General features: G+C 43.6%; 1 protein-coding gene across 6 annotated transcripts in view; it reads left to right on the top strand.

Moving 5' to 3' along the window:
- Window positions 1-1,204: 1,204 nt before the first annotated feature.
- Window positions 1,205-27,729, top strand: part of PKNOX2 (PBX/knotted 1 homeobox 2) — a 212,994-nt gene continuing 186,469 nt past the window's right edge. For 5 of the 6 annotated variants that reach the window (XM_053269106.1, XM_053269107.1, XM_053269103.1 and 2 more), the window contains exons 1-2: window positions 1,205-1,393; window positions 6,355-6,574. The gene's annotated coding sequence lies outside the window, so the exon portion shown is untranslated. Of the gene's footprint in view, window positions 1,394-6,354; window positions 6,575-26,880; window positions 26,985-27,729 lie in introns of all 6 variants that reach the window. The other variant, XM_053269104.1, reaches the window with a different exon arrangement.

Raw genomic sequence — 27,729 nt, 5'->3', positions numbered from 1 at the left:
AAGATACAGTGGTGGTGGTCGTGGGGGGATGTCCTATAGCCTGTTATTAACAGGTCAAAATGTATGTGTGTGTAATGGCAGGGTGCACACTGCATGGTGCTTCAGTGCTCATGTGCATGCATTTACCTGGATGTGCTCTGGAGGCAAGTTTAATACATCAGCACCTTCAGAGACTTATCAGCAAACAGGGAAGAGGTCTTAACCCAGAAGTATGCCAGCAAAACTAGTTGCACATATGAAATATCCTAGCACAGGGGTGATAGTCTGGATGCTGCCCATTGATTGTAAACATACAGTCGTAAGGAAAAAAAACAAAATTCCTGGAATATTGGAAAGCTATATTGGATTGTGGTGGCCTCCTGCGATGAGCAATAAAGTTTGTATGTGTGCAGCAGAAAATGACATGTGCATTTTTACATTCTCTGACACGGTCCCCAGAGATCTGCAGAAGTTGAATCAGAAGTTATCACCTGAGTAATTACAACTTGAGATGTTTATGGGCTGTCTTATGCAAGAGGTCAGGGTGTATAGTAGAAACAGTCCTCTCTGATTAAAAGAAAAATTCTGAATGGAGATGGAAATTTTCTACATTGGGTCTTTGGTCCCCACCCCCAATGGCTCAGAAGGATTCTGAGGAGTGTAGGTTTTGGCCTCATTGGCATGTTGTCATCATTAAATGTGACATCAAATGCAGCAAAAATTAAGTATTTCTCCCCCCACCCATGCAGTATTTTTCTCCTGACTGAATCGAACAATGCTGTTGCCATAGAAACAGCCTTTCTGGAAAAGGTCACTTGCAAGAAACTGTGTTTTAGGTGCAACTCAAGGAGATTAGGGGGGATTAGCTAATTTATATATATATTTCTTTAAAGAAAATATTATGAGCGAGTAATATCCAACTGAGCTGGAAGGTTCTCAGTAAATTAAAAACTCAGTGATAAAAGCGTTATTTTGCCTTTTTTAAAAAAAGGTTTGCAGTGGGGTGATATCTGAAAGTGTGTGTGTGTGTGTCTGTGTGTGTGTGTGTGTGTGAATTTTGTTTTAATTAAACCTCAGTCAGGGCTGAGAAATGTGGTGAGCGAAGATAATTGCCCTATTCCCAATGCCATTTTTAAACCCTGGCTTTGATATGTACCTACTGACAGACTGGACCCTTCTTTTGGCTTCAGGCTGCGCTCACACTGTTTCCCCTCATAACCTACAGGGTGCCGGGAGAGAAGAACAAGTGAAGGAGAATGGAGGGTGAAATTTAGCAAGAGGAAGAATGGGGGAGCTGGAATTGAGGGGCGAAACTTTTCAAGGTTGATTCCGGCAGCGGAGGCATCATTTCCGCTGACTTTTGTGACGGAAAGGAGTCGATGATATTGGCCATGTTGATCTACAGGAGCAAAGGGTTAGTCCTTTTCTAGTAAAAGGACATTTGTAAAGAGATGCCAGCATCCATGGTTGAAGTGGAGCACTTTACTGCAGCGTACCGCAGTGCCACCAAATGCAGTGTCTACAAAATTGGACACAGTCTCAAAAGCCTTCTCCTAAGAAGCACCAAGGGGGTTAAGATGAGATCACAACTGTCCAGGGAGCGGGGCATGGTATTGTACCACCTGAGGCAAGGCATTCAGCACTGCCTTGCCCCTATGCACCTGATGGTGCTATCATGTTGGGTCCCAACCTTGGGTCTTCAGATGTTGGAACTATAATTTCCATCATCCCCAGTCACAGTGATCAAAGGCCATTGTGGCTAAGGATGGTGCAAGCTGTTTGTTTATGTATGTATTATTTGTTTTTCAAACTGGTATACCGTCCCAAATGTCCATCTCTGGGCAGTTGTCCAACCCAGATTGTTGTGCAACCATATCTGGGGTGCCAGCCTGAAAACCCCTGACCGATTTGTCTTATCACTTATATTCCACTCAGCACAGTTTACATATGTACCCTAGGAGGACCCCACCTGGGCAGTTGACATGGCTAACCCTAGCTAGCTTCAGGAATAAAGCTTCGTCACATGAGCATTCAGGCCATTGTGGGGATGTGGACAGACAAATGAAAGTACTCCTTTGCACAATGCATAAGTAACTTACGGAATTCATTTCCACAAGACGTGGTGATGGTCACTGCCTTAGATGGCTTTGAAAAAGAGGATTAGTAGAAAAAGAGCTAAGGCTTTTAAATTGCTTTTAAATGGCGTAATTCTAATCCTCTGTCACTTAACGATTGGTTTTAGAAAACATGGCAAAGAATGCTGATGGCAAAGTTAACGGCCTATGTCCATTTACATGAAGGTAACGCACAATGTGCGATATCTGATCGGATCTGAAAACCCTTTGTACGATGCATGAGCTCTTTCTTATGGAATAGATGGTGATTCATAAGATGCTGAATTAGAATTATGGGGGGGGGGTTCCTCTCATTCTGTGATTTCTGTGATTTATGTTGAAAAACTGTGACATATGTAGCATGTAATTTTGTATTTTTTCTTCATAATAAAAATTAAAAAGAAGACTAGTTACAAAATCAGAAACACAGCACCAAAAATGTGTGAGAAAGCAAAAAGAGATGAATGTGTTAAATTAAAGTACAAATGCCTGACATGACGAAGAATCGTCAAGGCTAATGGGGATATGTTCTCCTGCTTCACTTTTTTGGAATTCTGCTTTTCAAACACAGAAACGCCAACATTTACTTCTTGTCTGCAGAAAGAACAATAAAGAACCAGAAACATTCATGAATAATTAGTCCATTCACAGCTTTCAGCCATGATAACTAAGCTGAAACTCCATTTCAGGAGATTCAATTTTTATTTTATTTTTACATGTATATTTGACACTTCCTTCAAGAAGCCCTGAGCAGTGTACATGGTTATGTTTACCCTCACAACTACCCTGTGAGGTGGGTTAGGCTGAGAGCTATAGGTTAGGCTGAGAGGTAAGTGACTGGCCCAGAATCACTCAGTGAGTTCAGTGGCTGAATGGGGTTTGAACTCAGGTCTCCTTGGTCCTAGATCAAACCTCTGATGCTGGAGGCACACACTAGGAGAGCATTGTTGCCTTCAATGCTTGCAAGCTGGGCTTTTGTCTGACTACTTTTGGAAACAGAATGCTGGATTAGATTGACCATTGGTTATTATATAAGGGCTCATGGTTTGATGAGCACCTCTTGTTCCTACCAGGGCTAAAGACATACATGAGAAGGGAGAAACACGTCTTGACCCCATGCACAAAGCCAAGGTCCAGGGGCATCATTATTGTATTGTTCAATTTCTATACTGCTTTTCATTAAAATAATCCCAAAGTGGTTTACAATATAATTGAAACAATGCAAAATCAAAAATACAGATTAAAAGTACAAATATAAAAAAAATCTATTTAAAAGTTTTAAAACCTATATAAAACAGTAACACAAAAAACACAAAGCCGCAGCAAAAACCTATACAAAAGCCTGGCTGAAGAGCCACATTTTTTACTTGTTTTCTAAAAACTGTGATGGAGACTGAGGAACAGATGCAAGCTGGGAGAATATTCCAAAGCCTGGGGGCAATGACTCAGAAGTCCCTGTCCCGCCTTCTCAACAGCTGAGCCTCTCTTAACATCGGCACACAGAGCAGAGCCCCCTCCGATTACCTTGTCAAGCAGGCAGAAATCCTTGGGAGCAGGCAGTGTTAGGGAGTGGCCCATGGGGGCATGGGCCCTCAATGAATGGCTTAGAGCCCTGAATCTCAACAGCCACCTCCCTCCTCCAGGACCTCTTCCAGTAAGGAAGTCCAGCAGTGGAGGCACCTGCACAGAGCATGGGAGAGATCTCCTGGCCTCACCTAGCTCTCTGCTGCTTCCACCTTCATAGATGCTGTGGTGGTATAATATTACTAGCTGCGCCGGGCACAGCACATCTGTGCCTATAGTTCTCCTCCCTCCCTCCTTCCCTCCCTCCCTCTCTGTTTCCCCTCTTGTTCTCATCCCTGTCACCGTTGTTTTCATTCCCTGCCCACCTGGCACAGTTTTCTTCCTCCCCCCACCCCACAACTGCCCACCTGCTGCCACCGTTTTCTACCCCTGCCCTCCCGCTGCCGCTGTTTTCCCCCTCACCCACAAGCCTGGCTGCCAGCGGCACCACTTTCCTCTCCCCCTGCCAGCAACTCACTTGTAAACTCTTGCTAGAGCTGCCATGCATGATATTAGCAATGGGTACACCGTAGATAGATAGATAGATAGATAGATAGATAGATAGATAGATAGACTTTTTAAAAAGTACTTAATTATTCTTGGGGAGGTATGATTGAGTTTAATTATCAAAAGGGAGCTCTGGGCCTGGGTCCCAGATCTTTTAAGTACCTAGCAACACCCCTGGCAAGGTCCAGGTACTAATTCACTGCAACTTGCTTGCCTAATGTGTTCCTGAAATCAGATGAAAATCTGTTCTACCCTACCAAGCAGCATGGCTGGTACACCCCATTAGACAACTCTGAAAACCTTGAGGGCGGGGAGAATGGGGATGCCTCCATGTATAAAACACATTTCCGTGTTGCCACAGTTTAAATGTCTGAAAGGAGGACAAGTGCAATTCTGGATGGGGAACCGTCTTGCCCTTCCCGGCATCATGTCTCTGCTTTGCATTATTGAAGATATTAATGTTTGGGACTTGAGAGCTACATAAGTTAAGTAGAACTGCCCGGGAGGTTTGTAATACTCTGATTAAAACAGAACACAGATGAGAAGGAAGAACAGAGGAGGGCTAAGCTGAGGGGAAGAAGAGGGTTAACTGATGACAGAAAAAGAAGAAAAGTCCGAGGTTAGAGGAAAGATTTTGTACAAGAGATGGGTTATTAGGAGAAGCAATGAAGAGTGTTTTAGCTCTGTGGTGTACCATGAATGCTGTTGATCAATATTTACAGCTGTGTCTCTTGACTTATATTTAGGTTGTAATCCATTATACTATCAGATAGTCTTAGCTGCAGCCCTGTGCACCTAGGTTATTTCATGATTATGTAATCATTTGTCTCTCACTGGGGCCCAGGACAAAGCATAGTCTTGGGTCCTCCTCCTGCAGCCCCCATACTGTCAGTAGATTAAAGGTAAAGTGTGCTGTCAAGTCGATTTTAACTCCTGGCACCCACAGAGCCCTGTGGTTTTCTTTGAATACAGGAGAGGTTCACCATTGCCGCCTCCTGCACAGTGTGAGCAGTAATACTGTGTTTGGGTGCTTGGCCATGTGGGGTCCTGAAGCAGTTGCCCCCTTTGTCCTCCCCTTCACTCCTGCTCCAATGTAGTTATGGAGAGCGTGTAGTGCTGGCATTATAATTTTCCTTGCAGGAGGGCTCAGGTTCAATTCCTGGCATCTCTGATTAAAGAAACGGCAGTAGGGAAATGGTTCAACTTTTGGAGGCCACTGGTGGAAGAACAGACAATACTGGGGTGGATGAACCAGCATAAGAGGGCTCCTTACATGATTCCTTGAATAATGCATGAATGGTAGCATCGCTTTACAACGTAGATGTCTGTAGGTTCAAACATCTTGCGGAACCATGCTTGATCTCATCTCATCTCACTGATCCCAATTAATGAGCATGCATGTCCATGTGGACCTGGAGTAGTTGAAGCAGTGGGGCATGTCCTGCTGTTTTTATAGTGATGTTTGTAATACTTTTATTGCTCCTTAAAAAAAAAAAACTTGCCAGGATGCTCTGACAATTATTATGTTCTCCTCCTCGTTTTCAATCCAAATCCTGATATTATGTACAGTGTTACCAAATTCTGTGTAGTGGCTTGCGGAATATGCATTTTTAACTGGTGTATATTAGTGATTTAGTTGTATATTTAAATTAATTGTAGGAAATTATTTAATTTTTTCCTGCTCTCGTGATTTAATTTAATTTGTACTGGGATGTGTTTTTAATGTGTGTTTCTTCTGCCAGTCAAGGACCATAATAAAGGATGGATGGATGGATGATTTCATCTAACTGTGGTTAATTTATGTGTCTGAAACTATACCAATCAACAAACCATGGTTTATTTTGAGCAGTCAAACCACAATCTGAACTCAAAGTTTGAAGTGTGATACCTAAACCCATATTCGTGGTTTAACCTTGGTTTATTTCAGTAGCTCCACCCTTGCATGTTGCTCTCGTAGAGAGGCAAAGCCAGCTCATGGGATGTGAGGAAAAGGGGTGGGACCAAAACAAACCATGGTATGGTGAAACAAACCAGTATTTCATGATTGCCTATGGCACAAATCCAGGTTTGTTAAATAAAGCAATGTCATTGGCCTATACATAGATCTGATTTTTCTTCCCACTCTATTTTCATGATTTGTTTAGCATGTTTACCTTTGTTAACCTTGAATTTCTGTCTTGCTGTTTTTCAGTTCAAGTCTCCCCATTGATGAAGATTGGCTTGAATTGTAATCCTGCCCACCAAAGTGTTTTCAGTCTACACCAGCACTACGTAACCATCACACTTGATGGGACTACTCTCTACGTTTTTGTCCAAGTCTCTGAATGGCATCTGGACTATGACTGAGTGCTGAGGGACTGCACCCAGTGCCTCTTGTCAAGTGGAGGCCCATCCCTTAAAGAGTACTCCCTGTAGGTATAAACTTTCAATCAGTCCTGAATTCATCTAATATAAATAATGTTGTTTAGACCAACTTTCCCTAGCTTAGCATATTACAGTCAAGCTATATGGATTAAGTATTGTCCATGCCAATTATATAATTTAGCTTCCTCGAAGAAGATACAGTCTTGATAAATCTATGGCAGATACTTTTTGCATATGTTATGAACTTTCTTTATGATGTCATAATTGATGATTCTTGGGGGTATAAGCTTAATAATGGCAGTGGTGGCTGATGTACTGTGCAGCATTCTGTCTGCGTTTGCGAGATCGCTTTTGCATAAACACGAGAATTTGCACAAATACAGTTGTGTGAGCAACAACCATTATTTCCAATAGCCATTGATCGTGCAACTGCATTTGTGCAATTTCCTGAATTTACCCAAGAGTGCTCTTGCACAACAGTGTGCATGTTCTGTTTCAAGGCAAACTGAATATTGCACAATATGTCCGTTGGTATCTGGGGGAAGGGTACAACTTGTCCATATGGTATACGCAAGATAGAATGCTGTGGCCATGATCCAGCCAGGGGGTTCCTGAAAATGCAACTGGGGTTTTCCAGTTGGCATTATTACAGTTTGCAAGCTGGCCTGTGGTTCTTTTTTATTTTCACAGAAGACAATGTGATCTTGCACTGATCTCTGGATTGTAGCCAGCTAATGTTGTTTTGATGGCATTCTTTCCAAAAAGACAGCAAAAATGATGGTGCAAGCAAGCAAGCAAGCTAAATAAATAAATAAATAAATAAATAAAGCAGGCAGAAGGAAACAGTGATAAATTCCAGAGGGGTTGCCGAGTTTGTGCTATGTATCAGATGGAACTTATCTGATGGTTTGACAGTTGGAAATGATGCTAAGTGCAGTGAGATGGCAATGAAGAGAATTGTAAAAAGAGGGGTTGTTCAGTGTGGAGGAGTTAATGTGCCTGCTTGAAGAAGCAAGTATGATACCATCTGCTTTATATCCCTCTCTCTAATGTCGAACAGGGACTAGTGTGGTCAAAGGGAACCTTGCTAATGCTAATAGTATCTATTGTTCCTATGAGGAGCTGATTGTAACAGGCAAGAGCACTGGATATACCCACTCAAGCTTCTCTTGTGTAACTTGACTCAGCATCTGCAGTGTCTTCTTTATGCACATCTTATTTTCTCCTGTTCTTTCTAGTTGCACACAGTGGTTTGGGCTATGCAGCTACGCAAGCATGATCAAAGTCAGGGATTGTGCAGCACCCTTGATTTTTGAGCTTGGGGATGTGACCGTAGCTCAGTGACAGAGCAAGAAGGTCCCAGGTTCATAGGACTGGGAAGTACCTGCCTGAAACATTGAAGAGCAGCTGCCAGGCAGTATAGACAATATTGACCTAGGTGGACGTCTAGCTCAAGAGGCTAGTCTGACTCGGTATAAGGCAGCTTCCTATGAGCTGTATACTGGGACAGTAGCTCAGAATGGCAAAGTTCCCTGTAGCTTTATAAATCAACCTGTAGAGGCTGAATTTAACTATAGCCGGGCCTGAAGTGTTCTCAGCAAGTTGCTGGCATTTTGGCAACTTGCTGGGGTCAAACAGGAGTTACAACAATAACAACAACAACTACTACTACTACTACTAATATTTTTATCAGGGCTGGGCAAACATGGCCCTCCAGATGATGTTGAACTAAAACTCCCATCATCCCCAGCCACAGTTTATTGTGGCTTCCAGTTTTCTTCCCAGAATGTCCTGGGAACTAACATTGTGATGTGCTTTTGTATGAAATTCACAAATAAAGCCCAGAACAAGAGAGAATTCCCAGTGTGTTGTTTCTACTGTGGAAACAAGACCAGGTAATTTCTTGTCCCAATCCCCCCCCTGCCCTCACAATTTTGCAGAGATTCGGATAAGAATAATTTTAGAGGCATCCCTATTTATGACTTTCTGGTTTTCAGCACCCCTCGAATGCTAAATGTTGTTTTGTTTTTACAGATGAGATACCACAATGTATTCTATGTATTTAGAATTTTTTTCTAGCCTGCTTGTTTCTAAAACCTGAGGGCAGCTAATGATAAAAATGGCTGAACATAACCTTATACAATAAAACAATATTATCTAAGCTGAAAAGTATTGGTTTTAAAACTCAGCTGCAATAGAACTAATTTAAAAACTCATCTAAGCAAACATATTCCGTGCTACTTTCAGAAAGACTGTAGAGTTGGACAGGCATATCTCAATGGAGAGTTAATTGCACAAGGCCTCTACAAAAATATGACTTCCCCTTGAGTCTCAGCAACTCACCTCTTGTCTAAATAGCAAATTCATCCCTTGTGAGTGGCCTTGTGTAGCTCATGAATGATAACTCACTGTTAGTTCCAGCATTCCTTGGTGTTATCCCTTTGTCACATCACCATGCAGTCATTATAGAATTTTGTATACTGCAGCTGTCCCTATTGACCAAGGAAAACTCTTTCCCCCGCCTTCCCATATCTGTCCCTGTAAAGCACTGTCCCTAATTTGTCCCTCTTTTGCTTGGGAGGAGGAATTTTTGGGAAATACTTTTCCGGGAATTTTGTGAATGTTTGTCTATTGGAGTGATCATTCTTCAAGTTTCGGCTAGGGCTAGAGAAATTTCGGCTGAGACTTTGAGGGTGTGGATGTGTGAGTGGAACCTGCATGAATTTGTGCCAGTGGGCTCACAATCTAAAATTGGTACAAGGTAGAAAAAGAACGGAGAAAAAGAACTGGAAGCAGTGATAAACTGGGAAAGAATGTGTGGTTATTTCATGTACCAGGCTTTGTTACAATATAGTATAAGGACTGGGGATTGGGGTAACAACAACAACAATATTGATAATAAAAATTCAGCCATCCCAGGTCCTTGGGAAGGACTCGATGTCTGGATAAAACAAACTAGTCAATAACACCTGTCTGACTGTGTAAACAAGAAATAATAATAATAAACTTATTATGCCAGAATTGATTGATTGTTTATATACTGCTTTTTTTAAAAAAAAGCTCTCAAAGTGGTTGACATAGAAAAATAAATAAATAAGAGTGTTCTTTGTCCCAAAAGGGCTCACAGTCTAAAAAGAAAGATAAGGGAGACACCAGCAACAAGCAGTGGAGGATGCTGTGCTGGGATTGCATAGGGACAGTGGCTCTCCCTGTGCTAAATATAAGAGAACCGCCACTTTGAAAGGTGCCTCTTTGCTCATTTAGCAGCCGTCTCATGACTTGCCAGAGACAGCTGGCATTGACTGTCGTTGGAATCCTATTGGAGGGGACTGGATGAAGTTGTCCTCCCTTGCTGATGCAAGTGATGGCTCTTACGGCTCCTTTCCAACAGTTCTTCTTCGAACAGTTTCAGCCCCTTCCTTTGGTTCTCTGGAAGCTAAATCCATTGGGTCTGGAGACAATTCAACCCTAGTGTGCATGCATGTAAATGCTAGCTCATGAACATTAAGGCTGCATGCACAGCACATGATGCAGCTGGTGATCTTCATCTGGAGCTAACATTTACAATAATCTATTTTAGGAACAGCTATTGAGGAACCAATAGCATGTAGCAGGGAGAAGATAGCTGTAACAGTATGTCACAGTGAGGGGTGGGATATGACTGATCCTAACGGGAAAAGAGGAGGGTTTTCCAAGTGCACAAGAAATACATCCCTGTTTCCATCCCAGCGCTAGCCACTGCCTGACTGGATTTCACGCCCCACACCTCACAATTCTCATGTCCAGACAGATCTCTCTGAAGCTTTCTGGTTAAACTTTGATTGTTAAATTTGCTGAACTTTATGCAACTTTAAATATCAACTTGAGATTTTTTGTTAATGCGCTCAGGAGTAAAAGTAATAGTATCATCAACTAATTTTATTGAACTAATAACTCAGAAAGATTCTGCTCTTGCTGTTGAAGCTGGGCTAACAACTTAACCATTTTTATCACCCCAATTAAGAGTACCCTGCGTTGCTGTAATTAGGAGAAATACTTGAAGAGACTGATGTGAGGTCCTTTTCCCATTTTTCAAACTCTGTGAATACCTGTTGGGTTTTATAGTGTTATCATCTCTGCTTGAACAGTTGTGGGCAGAATCTAAGTTTATGGAAGCAGTTTTTTAAAAATTTCTTTTCAGCTCAGGGCAGATTAGCCTTTTTTAACATGCAAAAATCAAAACATGCCAAGGGTTTGTTCAGTTGTAACACCAGAACATGGTGTGCACAAACCATAATTATGGTTATAGTAATGGTTTGAAATCATAGTATTGCAAACCATGATTGTGTATTCCAGAGGTACAGGTAAGCCATAGATTATGAGGTTTGCCTCTTCCTGCCTCCCCTCGCCAATCCCCAGATGCTACCTGCAAACAATGGCCTTCAAGGGCAGAACAGTGTCTCAAACCATGATTCATTGATTCAGCTGTAACACAAGACCTCAGTTTACCCAAACTGTGGTTTGCAGCCGAGTTCAGACCATGGTTTTAGGGCCTGGATTGGTGACTGTTCACAAACCTTGGTTAGTCAGATGGTGTTGGTGCAGATATCATGCCAAATTTACACCTGAAACTATCTGTGTAAATGTAGATAAAACATTTCACACAATCTCCATACACACCTCTAGGTTTTGAAAACATTCCTAAATGCAAGTCAAGTGAACTTATTTGAGAAAAGGCTTCCCAGTCTTGAATGAGTAGAAACCAAGGCTGGTAGCAGAATATATCTGAAAACATCAATATTCAGTACCCTTTAGGTCTCGACTCCACATCAGAATGGCTGATATATAGCACATCTCTGCTTTGCTCCAGTTTGCTGGAAAAAATGAGTCCATGAACTATCCACATCCAAAAAGCAGCCCATGTGAACAATGTAATTAGTAAAAGGTGGTTATGTAGACACAAAGAGCACATGCCATTCGTGTGTTCTAGATCAAGGAGAGATGGGTCTTGTGAGAGTGGCTTGGGAAACCGTGTGAGGCCTCGTTTGTACAACTGGTTGAACTTTTTTTGAGCCAGCATGGTGTAGTGGTTAGAATGCTGGAATAGGACCGGGGAGACCCAAGTTCAAATCCCATTCAGCCATGAGACTTGCTGGGTGACTCTGGGCCAGTCACTTCTCTCTCAGGCTAACCTACTTCACAGGGGTGTTGTGAAAGAGAAACTCAAGTATGTAGTACACCGCTCTGGGCTCCTTGGAGAGGAAGAGCGGGATATAAATGTAAAAATAAATAATAATAATAATAACAACAACAACAACAACTTAACAGGGTGTTGTAAGATGTGGTGACAGCCAACAGCCTGGATGGCTTTGAGAGGGCTTTAGATATTCATGGAGGACAGGCCTATCAATGGCTACTAGTCTGAGTGCTATAGGCCACCTCCAGCCTAAGAGTTGCAGGGGAGCAAGAACAGGAGAGAGGGCATGCCCTCAGCTCTTGTCTGTGGGCTTCTCAGAAGCATCTGATGGGCCACTATGTGAAACAGGATGCTGTACTGGGTGGGATTTGAACCTGATCCAGCAGGGTTTTTCTTCTGTACCAAAGTAGCTGCTATTTTTTAGTTAGCCTGTTCTGATATGTTGGAGGCCTGTTGCTGAAACAAGGATATTGGAGCTCACCCAGGGGGGCAAGAAGAAGCCCCCATCCGCCACCACCCTCAGAGCAGCTCTCCAGGACCAATCTGACCCTTGCAAGCTTTGCAAGGAGTGTCTCACCTCACCCTCCTTACAAAGCTTGCAAGTAGGCTTGAGGAGAGAGGAGGTGGCTACTGGCAACCTTCCCTCCTCCCTGCCCCCATGCCACTTTCAGAGGGAGCAAGGGTTGGTTCTGAAAGGGGCCTGCCCCCCCCCCCAGGACAAGGCATCTCACCTCATGCACTGCCATACCTTGGGCCACCCCTGTGAGCCCAGTCTGGGTGCACGGCAAAAGAACTGTATGGTTCCCGCCCTGGCATCTCCAAGATAGGGCTGGAAGAGATGCCTGCCTGCAACCTTGCAGAAGCTGCTGCCCGTCTAGGTAGAGGGACCAATGGTCTGACTCAGTATAAGGCAGCTTCCTATGTTCCTGTGTGGCTCCACTGCACACTCTCTGACCTGCATGTTACATTGAAAATGTCATCTGAATTTGCCTGGAAATTCTGCTGTTTACATTTCCTCCTATTTCTCCCAAACTCAAACTGAGGGCCTCTAAAACATAGACAGTTGGAACAGCTGGGACCCAGAACATCTGCACAAAAGGATCTTGTTTTCATACTGGATGGGGCACTCTGGTGTTATGTCTGTTTATACTGCTTTGCCTCTTAAAGCCATATTAGCATAGGCCAGGCCGTGTTTCTTTGTTGTAATCTTTACTGTGGAGTAAACAGAACACAGAGGGAAGCTTCTAGTTAACACAGAAGAAAAATAAAACTTGTGATGGCCGTTCAGCATTTAACCCCATTTCGACCATCTAAATTGCATTCATTCATTCATTTATTCATTCGATTTCTATACGGCCCTTCCAAAATGGCTCAGGGCAGTTTACAATTAAAAACAAAACTATTAAAATCAATTAACAGTTAAAACAAAAAACTATAGAACACCATAAAAACAACAATTAAACCATCAGAACAATTTAAAAACCCTGAAAAACCAGGTTACAACAATGTATACAATTTGACTGAAAAATGTGAAGGAAAAAGGACTATGTTCTCATGCTGGCTGATACCCCAGAGAATCTGGTTCCAAGCAGTTCCTTTCAGTGGTTGTATGGTTTTATAGCTTAAGAATTTAATTTACCTAAAAGATCAGTAATGCAACTTCACCTTGTAGGGAAGGAATCTCTTCAACAGTGTGCAGTAAATGCAGAAAGGTTTTCCCTTTCCTCAGCTCCCTTCCCCATCTGCTTGAGGCACAGAGCGGTGACAGGATGAAAAATGGACAGTTGCATAGCTGAGATAGTTAACCAGGGCCAAATATTTCCTGTTCACCATGTCCTGCTTAATAAGATAAGGGAGAGGGCAGCAGTGATTCCATGCTATGCAAACCAAGGGGGGGGATTCTCTTAGAAACTCTTGGTATTCTGCAGTCCCAGACTCTGGGCCAATTTGCACGCTTTGTAGGGGTGCACGTTATGAGACCCCAACGAAGTGATGTATTTGCATGGAGAACCTTATCTTGTGAACTGAGATCTCCTCAGCAGCAGTCATGGCTTCCCAGTGGCTATTCCCATCAGTGCTAGCCGATACAAAAATATTCGTCATGGGGATTGCCGCCACCAGGCAGTTGTGGCTGTATCTTTGAAAGGCTGAACCCCCAGACTATTCTTCTCTATGCAAATGCATCTCCAGGAACACCCAAAATCCACTGCAGTTTGGGCCCGTTTGTGTTTGATAGATCCCATGTTTTTGCATGTAGAATGCTCCAGATTCAGTCCCCAGCATCTCCAATTAGATAGCCGGGCTGGAGAAAGCTCTTTTTGCCAAAGACCTTGGAGGGCTGCCGCCAGACACAGTCGATTATCCTGGGCTAGGTGGACCAGTGGTTGGACTTGGCATGGCAATTTCATATGTGTGACCTAGGCTTGCCTCTTCCCATTTCTGCCCTTTACGCACTTTCCTTTCCCACTCAGTCCATTCCACATGTTCTTTTAATATTGGTTCTGCCTCTATCCTGCACTTATGCCATCTATCTTGCTACTTATCCTCTTCATAGAAATGGCAGGGCCCTTTCTTCAGTGGCGCCCAAACTTCTCCCTGGTTGGATCAGCTTGGCTCCAATTTTGGCTGCTTTTGGCAGGGCAGTTAAGAAACGCCTGTTCTAACATACCTACACTGTTGTGTAGATTACGATTCCTTGATGCTCCCTGATGTGTTTTTAATATATCTAGATTTTAAGGGCCTGCTCTTTTATTTGAATGTGCTCTTTTATATTTGTTGTTTTATTGCAACATGTAAGCCACTTTGATTGAAAAATGGCATACAAATTATACAAAATAAATTATCCTCACTCCCAGGTTTAGCTAAATTTTAAGCCCATGTAATGGCATTTCCCACCTCCTTCCTCCCCACACTCCTCATCTGTCCTTCCTTGCGATCTATTTTTGATTGTAAGCCGCAACTGCCAATGCAACTCTATAAGGCATAGTATAAATAAAGAAGTTCTAAGTAGGAGCCTACTCCCCCGTTCTTTTAACATGGTGACTCTTACCTAAGATCACCTTCCATGTGCTCTCAATCAGGCCTGTAGGTTGCCTAAAAGTTTGGGCGCCACCAAAAAAGTAGGGGAGCCAGCTTATCTAAGCATCTTTCAGTTATTTTAAAACTACAGGAGGCCCTCTTTATCCACAGGAGTTCCGTTTCGGCCTGTGGTTGAGGATACTGAAACCAGAAATAAAGAGACCTTAACCCAATGGGATTTTGCAGGGGTGGGGTTTAGGTTCATAAGCACACTTAAGTGTTCTAAAAAATTGCCAGGAAAAAGGGGGAGGGGTCATAAATAAGCACTGTATGTTGTTCTCTAGCGATGTCCCCCAAATCCTCTGATTTTTGCCCATTTGGGGGGGGGGGCTGAGGAAAGACCCACAAAATGGCTCCATGATACAAAATGGTGGCCAGAAATTATGTCAGAAGTCATTTCTAACCACTTGGGAACAACGGAGAGGTGAAAATGGCCCTATTGTTGCTCCATGATTAAAGAAACCAGGTCTCTATGACCTGTGGATATATGAAACCGCAGATGGAGAGCCTACGAATAATGAGGGTCTCCTGTATTTGTTTTGGGGGGAAATGGGGTAGATAAATCATTTAGGGAGAACCAGGCCTCCCTAGTACACAGACACCCCAGCTACAAGTCTGTTGTGAATCTGGTTTGTATCAGACTGTCAACACAAGGGTTACAAGAGAGCCAGCGTGGTGTAGTTGTTAGAGTGCTAGACTAGGACTGGGGAGATCCGAGTTCAAATCCCCATTCAGCCATGATACTAGCTGGGTGACTTTTGGCCAGTCACTTCTCTCTCAGCCTAACCTACTTCACAGGGTTGTTGGGAAGAGAAACTCAAGTATGTAGTACACCGCTCTGGGCTCCTTGGAGGAAGAGTGGGATATAAATGTAATAATAATAATACAAAGTGGTGTTGTATATTTTGAGTGGCTGCCATCTTGAACCAACATGGCAGACTGGCAAAAACAAACAACCCACCCTGTCAGGGCCTCCTTTCCTAGGGACCCCCTCCCATGTGTTGTGAATTTCGTTTGTATCCAGCCTTCAGCACATAGGTTACAAATAAGTGTTGCCTATACTCTGAGTCCTTGGGAAGCAAGAAGGGGTAGTACTCAAACAAAATGATGTGCACACCAGTGTAATGTGTAGAATCTGCAGTAGGATACTGAAAAGATATGTATGTTCAGTATATAAGTGCTCTTTGTTGTATTGTTCATGTTAATAGTCTCTCGGTTCATTGTACAGTGTATTTTCCATATTATAAATCTTACCCCAGTACACCTACTTGTGCATATCTTTTCAGTATCTTCTGCAAACACTACTCATTGTACTGGTGTGCACATATACTCTTGAGTACAGCAAAAAAACAAAACAAAAAACCACTGTTGGGGCCCCGTTGGTTTGCCTCCCATGTGCTATGAATTTGGTTTGTATTGGACTGTAAACACAAAAGTTATTAGGGGGACACACAGATGCACGCACAGACATGGTGACCTCATAAGACTTCTTCTCTTCAGAAAGGAGACTTGGAAAGTTTTAGATACATGAAGAGCTGTTGGGCTTCAAGGGCAGCCTCCTTCTCATTTCTCGGCTTTACATTACGTAAGTAACTTTAAACGCCAAAGCAGAGATTTAATCAAAATATTTAGCATATTTGGAACAAATAGTTTATTATGATGTGCGGCAAATCAGGAAGAAATATGGGACGGAAAGCACTTCTGCTAGCAGGGGGCCCGTCGCTTTCCACAGAAAGTGTAGAAAATGGCGAGAAATAGTTCCAAGATATGAAAATAACTATTCAAAATCAAATGGTAGGAGAGAGAAAATGCAAACAGAGGAAGTGAAGAGGAATGAAATGTCACCCAGTTAAAGAAACCTTGGTTGATGCATTGTATGAGTTTTAGTCTATTTAATTGCCATATTTACTTGAAACCAAGACTAGGTTTTTTCCAAATTCAGAGACCTCTTGCTTTGGGTTCAATACAGGTATCACTTGTATTTAACCTGTATTTCTTAAAGGGGTCATCTTAAACTAGAATCGTCTTCTAATTGGGTAAATACAATAATTGGTTAAGTTTGCAGAGGAGTAAAAGGAATAGTAATGAAGCCAGAAGCACACTTCCTTTGTGATTGGGTAGTGTATGTGTTGATTGTAGCAGGACCCAGGACTGGCACAATATATTTTGCTGCCTGAGGCAAAGGACGCTCTACCCTGCAACCATTTGTGGGTGTTGTGTATTCACCGTTCAGGATTCTCAGGCCATGCTGCCAAGCCAGGACTGGTGTTGGGTGTTCTTAGCTCAGGTTGAGTGGAGAAGGAAAAGAGCTGTGTCCCAGCAAGACAAGGAAAGGGAAATGAACAGTGTGCCCCAGTGGGGTGAGGAAGGGTGAAGGTTAGTGTACCCTATAACAGGGATTCCCAGTTGCTGTTGACCACATTGCATTCTTTCCAAATTGAACACGCTCCTCTTTTCCTTTCTCATCGGAACACTCTGCCTTATACCGAGTCAGACCATTGGTCCATCTAGCTCAGTATCCAGGGCTGCTCAACTTCGGCCCTCCTGCAGATGTTGGCCTACAATTCCCATAATCCCTAGCTATTGGCCACTGTGGCTGAGGATTATGGGAGTTGTAGTTCAAAAACAGCTGGGGAGCCTAAGTTGAGCAGGCCTGGACTCTATACAGACTGGCATCAGCTTCTCCAAGGTTGCAGGCAGGAATCTCTCTCAGCCCTATCTTGGAGATGCTGCAAGGGAGGGAACTTGGAACCTTCTGCTCTTCCCAGGGAGGCTTCACCCCCTGAAGGGGAATATCTTACAGTGCTCACACTTCTAGTCTCCCAATCATATGTAACCAGGGTGGATCCTGCTTAGTTAAGGGGACGTCATGATTGCTACCACAAGACAAGCTGTCCTCCCCATGTTATATGTTCTAAAATGTAGCTTTGATTTTAGTTCAACCTAACTGATTTAACTTTTCAGTCTGTTGTATTTTTCTCCTTCTGTGTTATGCTGTTATGACCTGTGGTCACAACAATAAATTTATTACTAGATGGCCTTTGAGTGACTTCTCCATGAATTTATCTATCTTTATTTTAAAGCCATCTAAGCTAGTGGCCATCATCGCAAATTGTGGCAGGGAATTCCCTGAATTCATTCCTATACAAATGTGACACATTTTCCTTCTACTGTCTCAACTGAAGCCCGCCTTGAATATTCAGAGCATCCACAGGCACAGATGAAGGGTGGGCTCCTTCCTCCCGCTGTGGGCTGCATTGCTTCCTATTCGTTAGTTGCTCCAGTCAACTACATCTAGTTTCCCACGAGATTAAGAGCCTACCTGCCCTGGTTGAGTTCTGGCCTTATTTCCTCCACAAATTTATTTTTCAGAATCCTGGCTGGGTAGAGAGTTAATTACAATTGTTTGTTCCACACCTTGCTTTTGTCCTTTCATTTCGGCATAGCTTTCTTCCTCATCTCTCCCTTTGTTTTTGTTTTTTTGAGGGTGGTTTTTTCAGATCCTCTGAACTTGGAAATATTCTTTCCCCCTTTATTCTCTTCATTTTGCCTGAGTGTGCGTCTTTGTCTCTGTGCGACTCAGGGTATTAACATGAGAGCAGCAGCATTAATATTGATGTGGACCTTCCTTCATAGGAGCTTCATTTCTGAGAGTGCCAGCAGCATATAAATAGTATTACTGGGTAATTAGTGAGCGTCAAGCTGTGCTCTGATTTATCAGGATTTTCTGTTCCCTGTTTCTGCCTTGCCTTGGTTTCTATACCAGATTGTGCCTAAAGAAGTGCTGGGTGCATCCCAACAGGAACTCCTCCTGTGCAAACTTCAGGGGAACTGAACAGGAGTAGTGCCAGAGTGCTACAAGTACATCTTGCATGGCCCACCTTCATCTCAATGAAATCTGTGCAGGAAAACCTCTAGCAGCACATACCAATTGAACCTAAGAAGCCGTCTTCCGCTGAGTCAGACCCGTAGTCTGTCTGGCTCAGTACTGCCTGCACTGAATGGCAGGAGCTTCCCAGAGTTTTGGAAGAAGGTCTTTCATAGCCCTATCCAGAGAGGCCAGGAATTGAAGCTCGGTCTGTCTGTATGCATAGCATGCCCTCTGCTATTGAGCTATGGCTCCATCCCCATTGTGAGTAATGTTTTAGCCATTCCCACCTTAATAAACTGGGAATAAGCGTGACCCTAATATAGATGGATATGAGAGAGAGAGAGAGAGAGAGAGAGAGAGAGAGAGAGAGAGAGAGAGCGCTGATAAGAAATGATTCACAATACTTGATCCACATAAATACTGGATACTAAATAATTATTATATTGTCAATATAGTAGCTATTCCTGATCTTCTACACTTTTTTAGCCATTCTTACCCCATTCCTTGAATAGCCCTTCCCTCCGTCACTATTGTAGAGCTTTTTTATGATAGGTAGAACCAAAAAAGGGGAGGATCTGTTGAATAAGTTAATTAAAATGTCCACTCAAGCTCTTAATATCTTTAGATATAATTGCAGGTCAGTGGACCGAATAAAGATGATTGATGGATGGATTGATTGATATTTCTCCTAGGCGTACCCGTCGCTAATCTCATGCGTGGCAGCTCTCGCAAGAGTATGGGATAGCGACGGGGGTGGGGATGGTGGCGGCAGCAACAGCCGGCCAGTTGGCTGGCGGAGAAACAAAATGCCAGCGGCACCGGTGTGGCCAGCTGGTGGGGGGAAGAGGCTGGCCGGCTGGCCGGCAGATGGGGGGAAGAGGGCGGCCAGCTGGCCAGCAAGAAAATGGCGCCAATGGTGGCGGGCGGGTGGGGAACAGTGGCAGAGGCTGGCAGGGAAATGGCAGCGGAGGCAGGCGGGGAAGACGGTGGCGGTGAGCTAGAGGGCAGGCTGGCCAGCAGCCGGGTGGTGAGGAGAAGCCTGGCCAAGGGAGAATGAACTGGGATGGGAGAACGAAATGGGGCTGAAGCAGGGAAGAGACAGGGAGAACTAGGGACGCAGATGCTCTGCGCCAAGTCAGCTAGTCACTTCTATTTTGTCTATAATTGAAAGGCGGGGGATGTTCTTTGCTGTGGATGTTGTATGAATGTAGGAAATTACTGTGGTGGGTGTATGTTTTTGAGCTGGGGGATGTGTGCGTGCAAGTGTGTGTGTGTGTGTGTGTAAGTGCATGCGTTAGGAGTGTGTGATATTATTTGCAAAGGAGTGAGAGAAAGGACATGGCAAGAATGTTCTGTCTTTCACCATGATCTTCTGCAGCAAAGACGTGGGGACCCAGGGGCCCATATTTGTTCTTGTCCCAGGGTCCACTCAACATTGCTGCACCCCCGTGTCTTAAACATGCAGCCAGTAAAACTGAAAGACTGAATGTCCACCAAATAATATTTGGTGGGCATGCAGTCTTTCAACATGACAACCCTACGGAGCATGGTGTAAAGGAACAAGATACAGACACCTTGCTAAAGCTAAGCAGGTCTTGGCATGGTCAGTGCCTGGATGGGAGAACCATGTATGCTGGCTTTGAGGATGGGGCCGTAGCTCCTTGGTAGAGCATCTGTTTGCATGCAGAAGGTCCCATGCTCAATCCCTGGAAGTTTCTCCAGGCAGGGCTGGGAAAAACTCCTGCCTGAAATGTTGGAAAGCTGCCTCTAGTCAATGTAGACAATGCTGAGCTAGATGGCCCAAGGATCTGTCTCAGTATAAGGCAGCTTCCTGTGTTCCTAGCAGTGGCTAGGGACAAGCATGGGAGAGGGCTCTTGCCTTCATCATGCCCAGCTTCTTGTGCGCTTCCCAGAAGCATCTGGTTGACCATTGTAGGAAGCGGAACTAGAGAGATTTTTGTCTGCTCATGAAGAGTTCTCCTCATGTTTGTGCCTCTGTTTGTGCCTCTGCCATAGTCTAGCTTTGCTCCCTGGCTCGGCTGAGGCAGAGTCTGACAATAGCAAGCTTCGCCATAGACTCTTGGGAGCATGCAGTAGAAACAGCTTGTCGTATTTTTTGCTTATTTCTACAGAATACAAAAAGCATGGGATTTAGAGAGAGAGCCTCTGGAAGCATGGGCCAGGCTTGTGACTTGTGCCCTTACTCACAGGATATATGGTTAGCGATGCCTCTGTCTCAGTGGGAGACCTCAAGGTTTTATGCAGGTGCTCCTTGGGTACTCCAGTCCAGGAAAATGGGTTAGTGCTGTTCATCTGCTGGAGAGATGGCTTGGAGGAGTCTGGGGGATGCATGGCTGCACTGGTATCTAGTGGCAAGGTTGATGAGCTATTCAGCGGAATCTAGGTGGGGGAGTCACCAGCAGTTCCAGGCTGGCTTTAATGCTGCATGGTAAGCATAAGTAGGCAGAGGCCCTCGGTAAGTGTCGTTTCATCTGTTTGCCCTTTCTCCACATTCCCTTTATGCAATCAAATGCCAAATGATTTTTCCATTCAAATAAAAGAAAATAAGGCAAAACGGAGGCTCTAGTTCTTTAATACAGCTCCTCTATCTCTCGTCATTTTGCAGTGGTAGCAGATTCATATTTAAATGCCACGTGAATAATTTAGAAATATTTTACATCTTTTATACATCTGAAATCCAGTGTAAAAGGATTCTTGTGTAAGTGCAGCCAGTAAAATTGAGAATGAATGTGCCTGAAGTGTTAAAAGGACAGAGTTTTATAGACTGAGTGTTGAGCTGGTAGCAGGAGCGGGCGGGACAGGACCGGGATACAAAACTTCATATTACTATTGCGAAGAGAGAACTGGGAATGGGAGCTGGAGCACAGGTTACAAACATCAGGTGGAAACCGCCAGCCATGTGATGACTTAATTCCGCCATGACCAGTGCCTATGTCCTTGCGCCATCCTGGGTTCTGACATGTGCATAGTCATGGATGCCTTGCTAACATCCTGATTAGATTCCTGTAATTGACAGGTTCAGACATCATGCAGAACCATAGTTTATTTCAACTAAGATTTATCCCACAAATCTGGATTGGCACCACAATCACTAGATCTTGGGTTGCTTCTTTATACCTATGGCTTGCCATCATCATTATAGCACTTACATTTATATACCACTCTATAGCTAGAAGCTCTCTAAGCAGTTTACAATGATTTTAGCATATTGCCCCCCAACGTTCTGGGTACTCATTTTACCGACCTCGGAAGGATGGAAGGCTGAGTCAACCTTGAGCCCCTGGTCAGGATCGAACTTGTAACCTTCTGGTTACAGGGCGGCAGTTTTACCACTGCGCCACCAGGGGCTCCTTATTATTATTTTAACATTTTATATCCCGCTCTTCCTCCAAGGAGCCCAGAGCGGTGTAAAACCTACTTACTTAGGTTTCTCCTCACAACAACCCTGTAAAGTAGGTTAAGCTGAGAGAGAAGTGACTGGCCCAGAGTCACCCAGCAAGTATTATGGCTGAATGGGGATTTGAACTCAGGTCTCCCCAGTCCTAGTCCAGTACTCTAACCACTACACCATGCATTGCCTCTGGCTCAAAATTACTCCAAATCCAACCCAAAAGTCCCCAGGAGCCCTTTAGATTGTTTTTTTGCTGAGACCCTTTCCCATGTTTTATTGTAAGCTGGCTTAATCAGGTTAGTCTCTGATATGCTTTCATGAGACACTTCAGGTCATAGCCGCATAGGATCTTTCTGCAGTCCCAGTCTGCCTCAGGATGCAATTCTCTAGTCTCACCCCAAAATAACATCTTGTATAGGCCTTTGCTCATTTTGCTCATCTTTTGCTGCACCTCGTACTCTGGCCTTGCCACTGCCTTGGTCTACCATGCAAGTTGGGGGAGTTTAAATTTAGATTGCAGATGTCCATTCTCATGGAACTGTAGATTCTTGTCAAGCCATCTGAGAAAATCAATCTGTCTCTTGCTTCTAATGACCTTTTAGAGAAACAACTCTCATCAGCTTTCTATACTGTTTTGCTGGGAAATAAATCTTTCTATGTCAAACAATTACCATGTGTGCATTTAAGAAACCCCAAGGATTTTTCCTACTGGCCATAACAAGACCTCCAGTAAATCCTTCAGGCTGAACGTTCCCAAGTGTTTTCCTTTCCAGATGTTTCAGTGGCTTATCTTTTTCAGTGCTTGCTGATCTTCCTAGCGCCTTGCCTTTTGACTTTTCCGTCAGAATATTGATCCGCAGGAATTCGAGATCCTGCTGTTTGAAAACATTGCTGACCCTAAAACAGGCAATCATGTCTTCAGTGCAAGCCACCAGCCCCTACTGTGTGCTTTTTGCTCATTTTACCTTTTCTTTTTCTTGTATGTTCCATTACGATAGTTATGGAAATCAGCCTCTAGATTTCAGTAATGCCATTTTAATCAGAATTTCTTCCTCTTACAGAAATCAACATTTTTAAAGTATCACAAGATACAGGCATTCTAAAATGCTGGGTACATATTTGCATCATTTTAAATCGATATTGGTACACACATGGACCCCAAACAAAACGTTGTTGTATTTCCCTAGTGTGCATGTTTTACCTGACTAGTGAAAGGGTTAGGCATAGAATGAGAAGGGAAGGGTAAGAATGAATGAATGAATAACTTTATTACGATCATAGATCAGACATAGAAACAACCAAATATATAGCATCTGGCTAAGAGATCTATCATACAGTACACCAACAGAATAAACATTGTATGGCGGGATCTAGGAAATAGAAATGGATTGTTGGTGTATCTTAACAGCGGTTGCACAAAATGAAGCAACCTTGTGAGGGTAAGGATGAAGGCAGGGGTGGGGCAACTCATTGATTCTGATTCAGAAATAATTCAGGCTTGAGGGGTTATTTTTTCAAGATATCTGTTGGGCATCTAGTAGGCTCAGCGTCCCTGAACCTACCAGAACAACTTTGATTCCAGACTACGTAGAGTACATTGCAAATGTATGTGACATTGTAGCCAGATCTGCCTTTTCCAGGACCAGGCACAGCTGGTGCGTGAACTGAAACTGAACAGCCATTTCCCTGGATATCCAGGCTTAAGACTAAGGGGAGTGCTACCCTGCCCACCACAAGTTGAACTCCTGTTCCCAGATCAATAGTTTTACTGACCACTGACTCCTCATCCAAGAGGATGGAGCCTGGGAGAGCTGGTCAGGGCCTGGAGAAATATAGGAGTTGAGATTCTGGAGCAAATGCTCACTCCCAGTGAGCTGTCCATGGTACTACAAGTTTCAAGTCTGACCTTCCTGCTCCTCCACACCAGTGGACCACTGGTCCGGAAAAGCCACTGTGCACGTGTGTGCGTGCATCTTTTGCCCTTTAGGATTGTGTGTAGGGTGCTGTAGAGTTGAAGCAAAGAGAGCAGCTGCACAAATGAGGTCACTCTCATTCTGGTGGTAACAATACTTTGCATATTCTTAAGTCCCCATGCACCCCTTCCTCATCACTTCAGAAGAATCTGGAAATAAATCTAGTCAAAAGCATACCGTCCATCATAACAATGGAACTCTGTTTCCATTCCTGATGCTTTACTTTCACAGTTCACACCCTGTGTCCTCTTTCATTTTAAAGAAAAGTAGATGCTGTTTTTAATAATTTGTTTAGTGTAAGCCCTCCGAAGTATGTAGTTGAGTTACTGTTGAAGAAAGTGCCCAACCTATCTTAAAAGTTCCTTCCTGGACCTCTGATATGCTTCCTCTTCTCTCAACCCTCTGGAACCTAGGGGCATTGATGAAATTGATTGGGAGAGGCAAAAGGGGCCATGGCTCAGGGGAAAGACACCTGCTTAAATGCAGAATGTCCCAGGTTCAATCCTGGACATCTCCAGGTAAGGCTGGGAAAGTCTGAAATACTGAAGAGCTTCTGCCAGTCAGAGTAGTCAGTGCTGAGCTAGATGGCCAAATGGTCTGACTCAGTATAAGGCAACTTCCACTTTACAGACTTCTCAGAATGAAGAACTTTAATTTATAGGGTTCAGTGCTGTCGTAATAGATGGTTATGCTCACTAGGTATTTCAAAAGCGTATGAGATGCATTCAGACACAGACGAAACAATGGATTTTAGCCATTGTGGCTAAAGAGAACCTTCATGTTCAAAAGCAGTGTATCTAAACAGTAAATATTGGCTCCTGGTGACAGTTGAGAAGAAGGTTGCCTTCGTGTTTTACTTAAGGACTTCCTTGAAGCCTCTGTCTGTGTCAGAAACGGGATACTGGACTAGATACACCCTTGGTCTGATCTAGCAAGGTGATTCTTATGGATAGACTCTGCATTTCTAATTCATAAAACAAGGGTATAACGTGTCAGAAGTTTCCTTCCTAACATCTGCTAAGCCCTTTAATTTATCAGAGTCATTTACAATTTGTGATGGGACTTTTAATGGCCTGCTCTTTGTGGGGAGGGGGGCATATCTGTATCACTGAAAGACTTGCTTGTTGTTGATGATGTTTGTAATTTGTTTTTTACTTTCCCCCCAGAGGCAGAAAGCTGTGTGTAGAATATGTCATTGAAGTGCCCCCAGCCCCTTTATCATGTTGATACAGTGTGGGTTGAAAGAATGAATTGCAGCCCACCCAGGGGGAAGTACAGGGTTGCTACCAGCTTTCTGTTCAAAGTACCTGCCTGTGATATGAAACATACCATAAAATTAATGCTTTCCAGATGTTCCCCAGAATTCTCCATCATCCATTTCGCCTACGTGAATGTTATTGAGAAGGAAACGGTTTCCTTTCACCTTATTGCCCTCCTCGGCTAACACCAGGCGCTTTTGATGGATTTAGTCGCCACTAGGATGTGGAAGCTGATTGTGGTCGTGTGTTTTTCCAGCGGTAGTGAGAGAATGAAAAGCACGGCTTTGAAGGCCAGTGTTGAGAGTTCAGTGGACATCTTTGGGGAAACCCATAATCCTACTGCCGGGTTACTGTGTTTTGTTCCAAAACTGGGGAAGGAGTGACTGCTAAGGGAAGTACCACTGTTGGATGGGAAACTATCCAACGGAGGGGAGTGCCATCGCCAATCTATAGTGGGGTCATTTGCACCTCCTGCAGAATAAATTAAGTGTGATGATAACATTGGAGACAATAAATATATGTGCTGGTTTAAAGAGGTCATATGAGGGATAAAGGGTTTTCTGGAAGGGAGCTTGTCCAAATGTGACTCCTCTGATAGCACAGAATGAGAAAGGTAAAGATGGAGACAGGGCTAGGATAGGAACATAGGAAGCTGCCATATACTGAGTCAGACCATTGGTCCATCTAGCTCAGTATTGTCTGCACAGACTAGCAGGGTCTTCCTCAAGGTTGCAGGCAGGAGTCTCTCTCAGCCCTATCCTGGAGATGCTGCCAAGGAGGGAACTTGGTACCTTCTGCATGCAAACATGCAGATGCTCTTCCCAGAGTGGCCCCATCCCCTAAGGGGAATATCATACAGTACTCACACATGTAGTCTCCCATTCAAATGCAAACCAGGATGGATCCTGCTTAGCTAAGGGGACCAAATTCATGCTTGCTAACACAAGACCAATCATAGGTGTCTGGAGGTGGGGGGCAAGGGGAGGATTGAGCCAGTTCTATTGAATCCAGTGGGGTTTTCTCCCAAGTAAGTGGGTATAAGATTGCAGCCTTCTCCCCACCCCTCGGAAAAAGTCCTGTGAATGCCCATGAACTCATTGATTGTGATTCAGAAAGATGTCTGTTAGGCATCTAAGAGGCTTAGCATCTCTGGACCTACTAAAACAGATCGGATTCCAGAATATGGAATCTGATTTGTTCTGTTAGATCCAGGGATGCTCTGATGACATCCTTGGGGGCCCTAACGGCCTGCATGCCCAGTCTTCACAGAATAGATTAGACCCTCCCTGCTGCCTTGCAGAGTTATAAGGGCAAGAAGGGTCCAGTTTTCCAGTGCAATTTATCGGTTTTAATTGCTTGTCATTGTTAAGTTGCCTTCTGCTTGTTTTAACGTGAACAGACAGGGTAGAAATAATTAAAATAAAAAAATAATGCACAGCAGAAATTAGTGGTGTCTGTCTACATTATGAATGGTGTACATTGGACCTTACACTCTGCCTCCCCAGAGGGCTCAATTGGCAAGGAGAGCATGGTACATGCTTCTATGCCCTGATATATGCCAGTGATGTCATTGGTTCATTCCAGATCCTGGAGACCTTTGGGTATGCCTAGAGTGGTATGTCACCGTGGAAGACAGCAAGCTGAAGACTTATTAGCTGGATAATCATCCCTGATCCAGGTGTAGCAGGGTAGGTAGAGGCATAGATGACAATAAATACAAACTAGCAAAGTTTTTATTTGATGTTCTTGTATTTGGGCTTATGCATTGCTCTGTCTCATTGCTGAGATCAAATCAAGGAAGCTGAGACTGCACTTAGGTGCTAATAGGTACGCACAAGCAATTGCCTATTCAGTAGGTACATTTGGAAAATGTATTTATTTAATTAATAATTTTATATACTGCTTTTCCACTTGGTGCTCAAAGCAGTGTACAACAGAGAAATCTAGCAACCATTTTGAAATATAATTAAAAATACATAAAATGAGGCACACTAAAACATAAGAGCAGTAGAAAAACTCATCACGATAAAAATACAGCTAGTCTTTCCAGATGCTTCTAAAGTGAAGTTTTGATTTATTTAAGCTTTGTGCAGATGATTGCTTTTGAGAGTTTTGCATGAGATGGTTGCATATTCCTTTTTTTTTAATTTCGCAGCATAGTTTCTAATCTGGCCAGCACTGCTGCAATAGATGTGCACATTTTGGTATAATTTTCATGGCCTATATTGCCTGTTCTTGGACTCTCATAAGAGCATAAGAACAGCCCTGCTGGATCAGGCCCAAGGCCCATCAATCCAGCATCCTGTTTCCCACAGTGGCCCACCAGATGCCTCTGGAAGCCACAGGCAGGAGTTGAGGGCATGCCCTCTCTCCTGCTGTTACTCCCCTGCAACTGGTACTCAGAGGCATCCTGCCTTTGAGGCTGGAGGTGGC

The sequence above is a fragment of the Hemicordylus capensis genome, chromosome 8, assembly GCF_027244095.1.
Source record: "Hemicordylus capensis ecotype Gifberg chromosome 8, rHemCap1.1.pri, whole genome shotgun sequence".
Taxonomy (NCBI): Eukaryota; Metazoa; Chordata; class Lepidosauria; order Squamata; family Cordylidae; genus Hemicordylus; species Hemicordylus capensis.
Note: the sequence above shows the minus strand (reverse complement) of the source record. Positions and strands in the feature narration are given on the sequence as shown.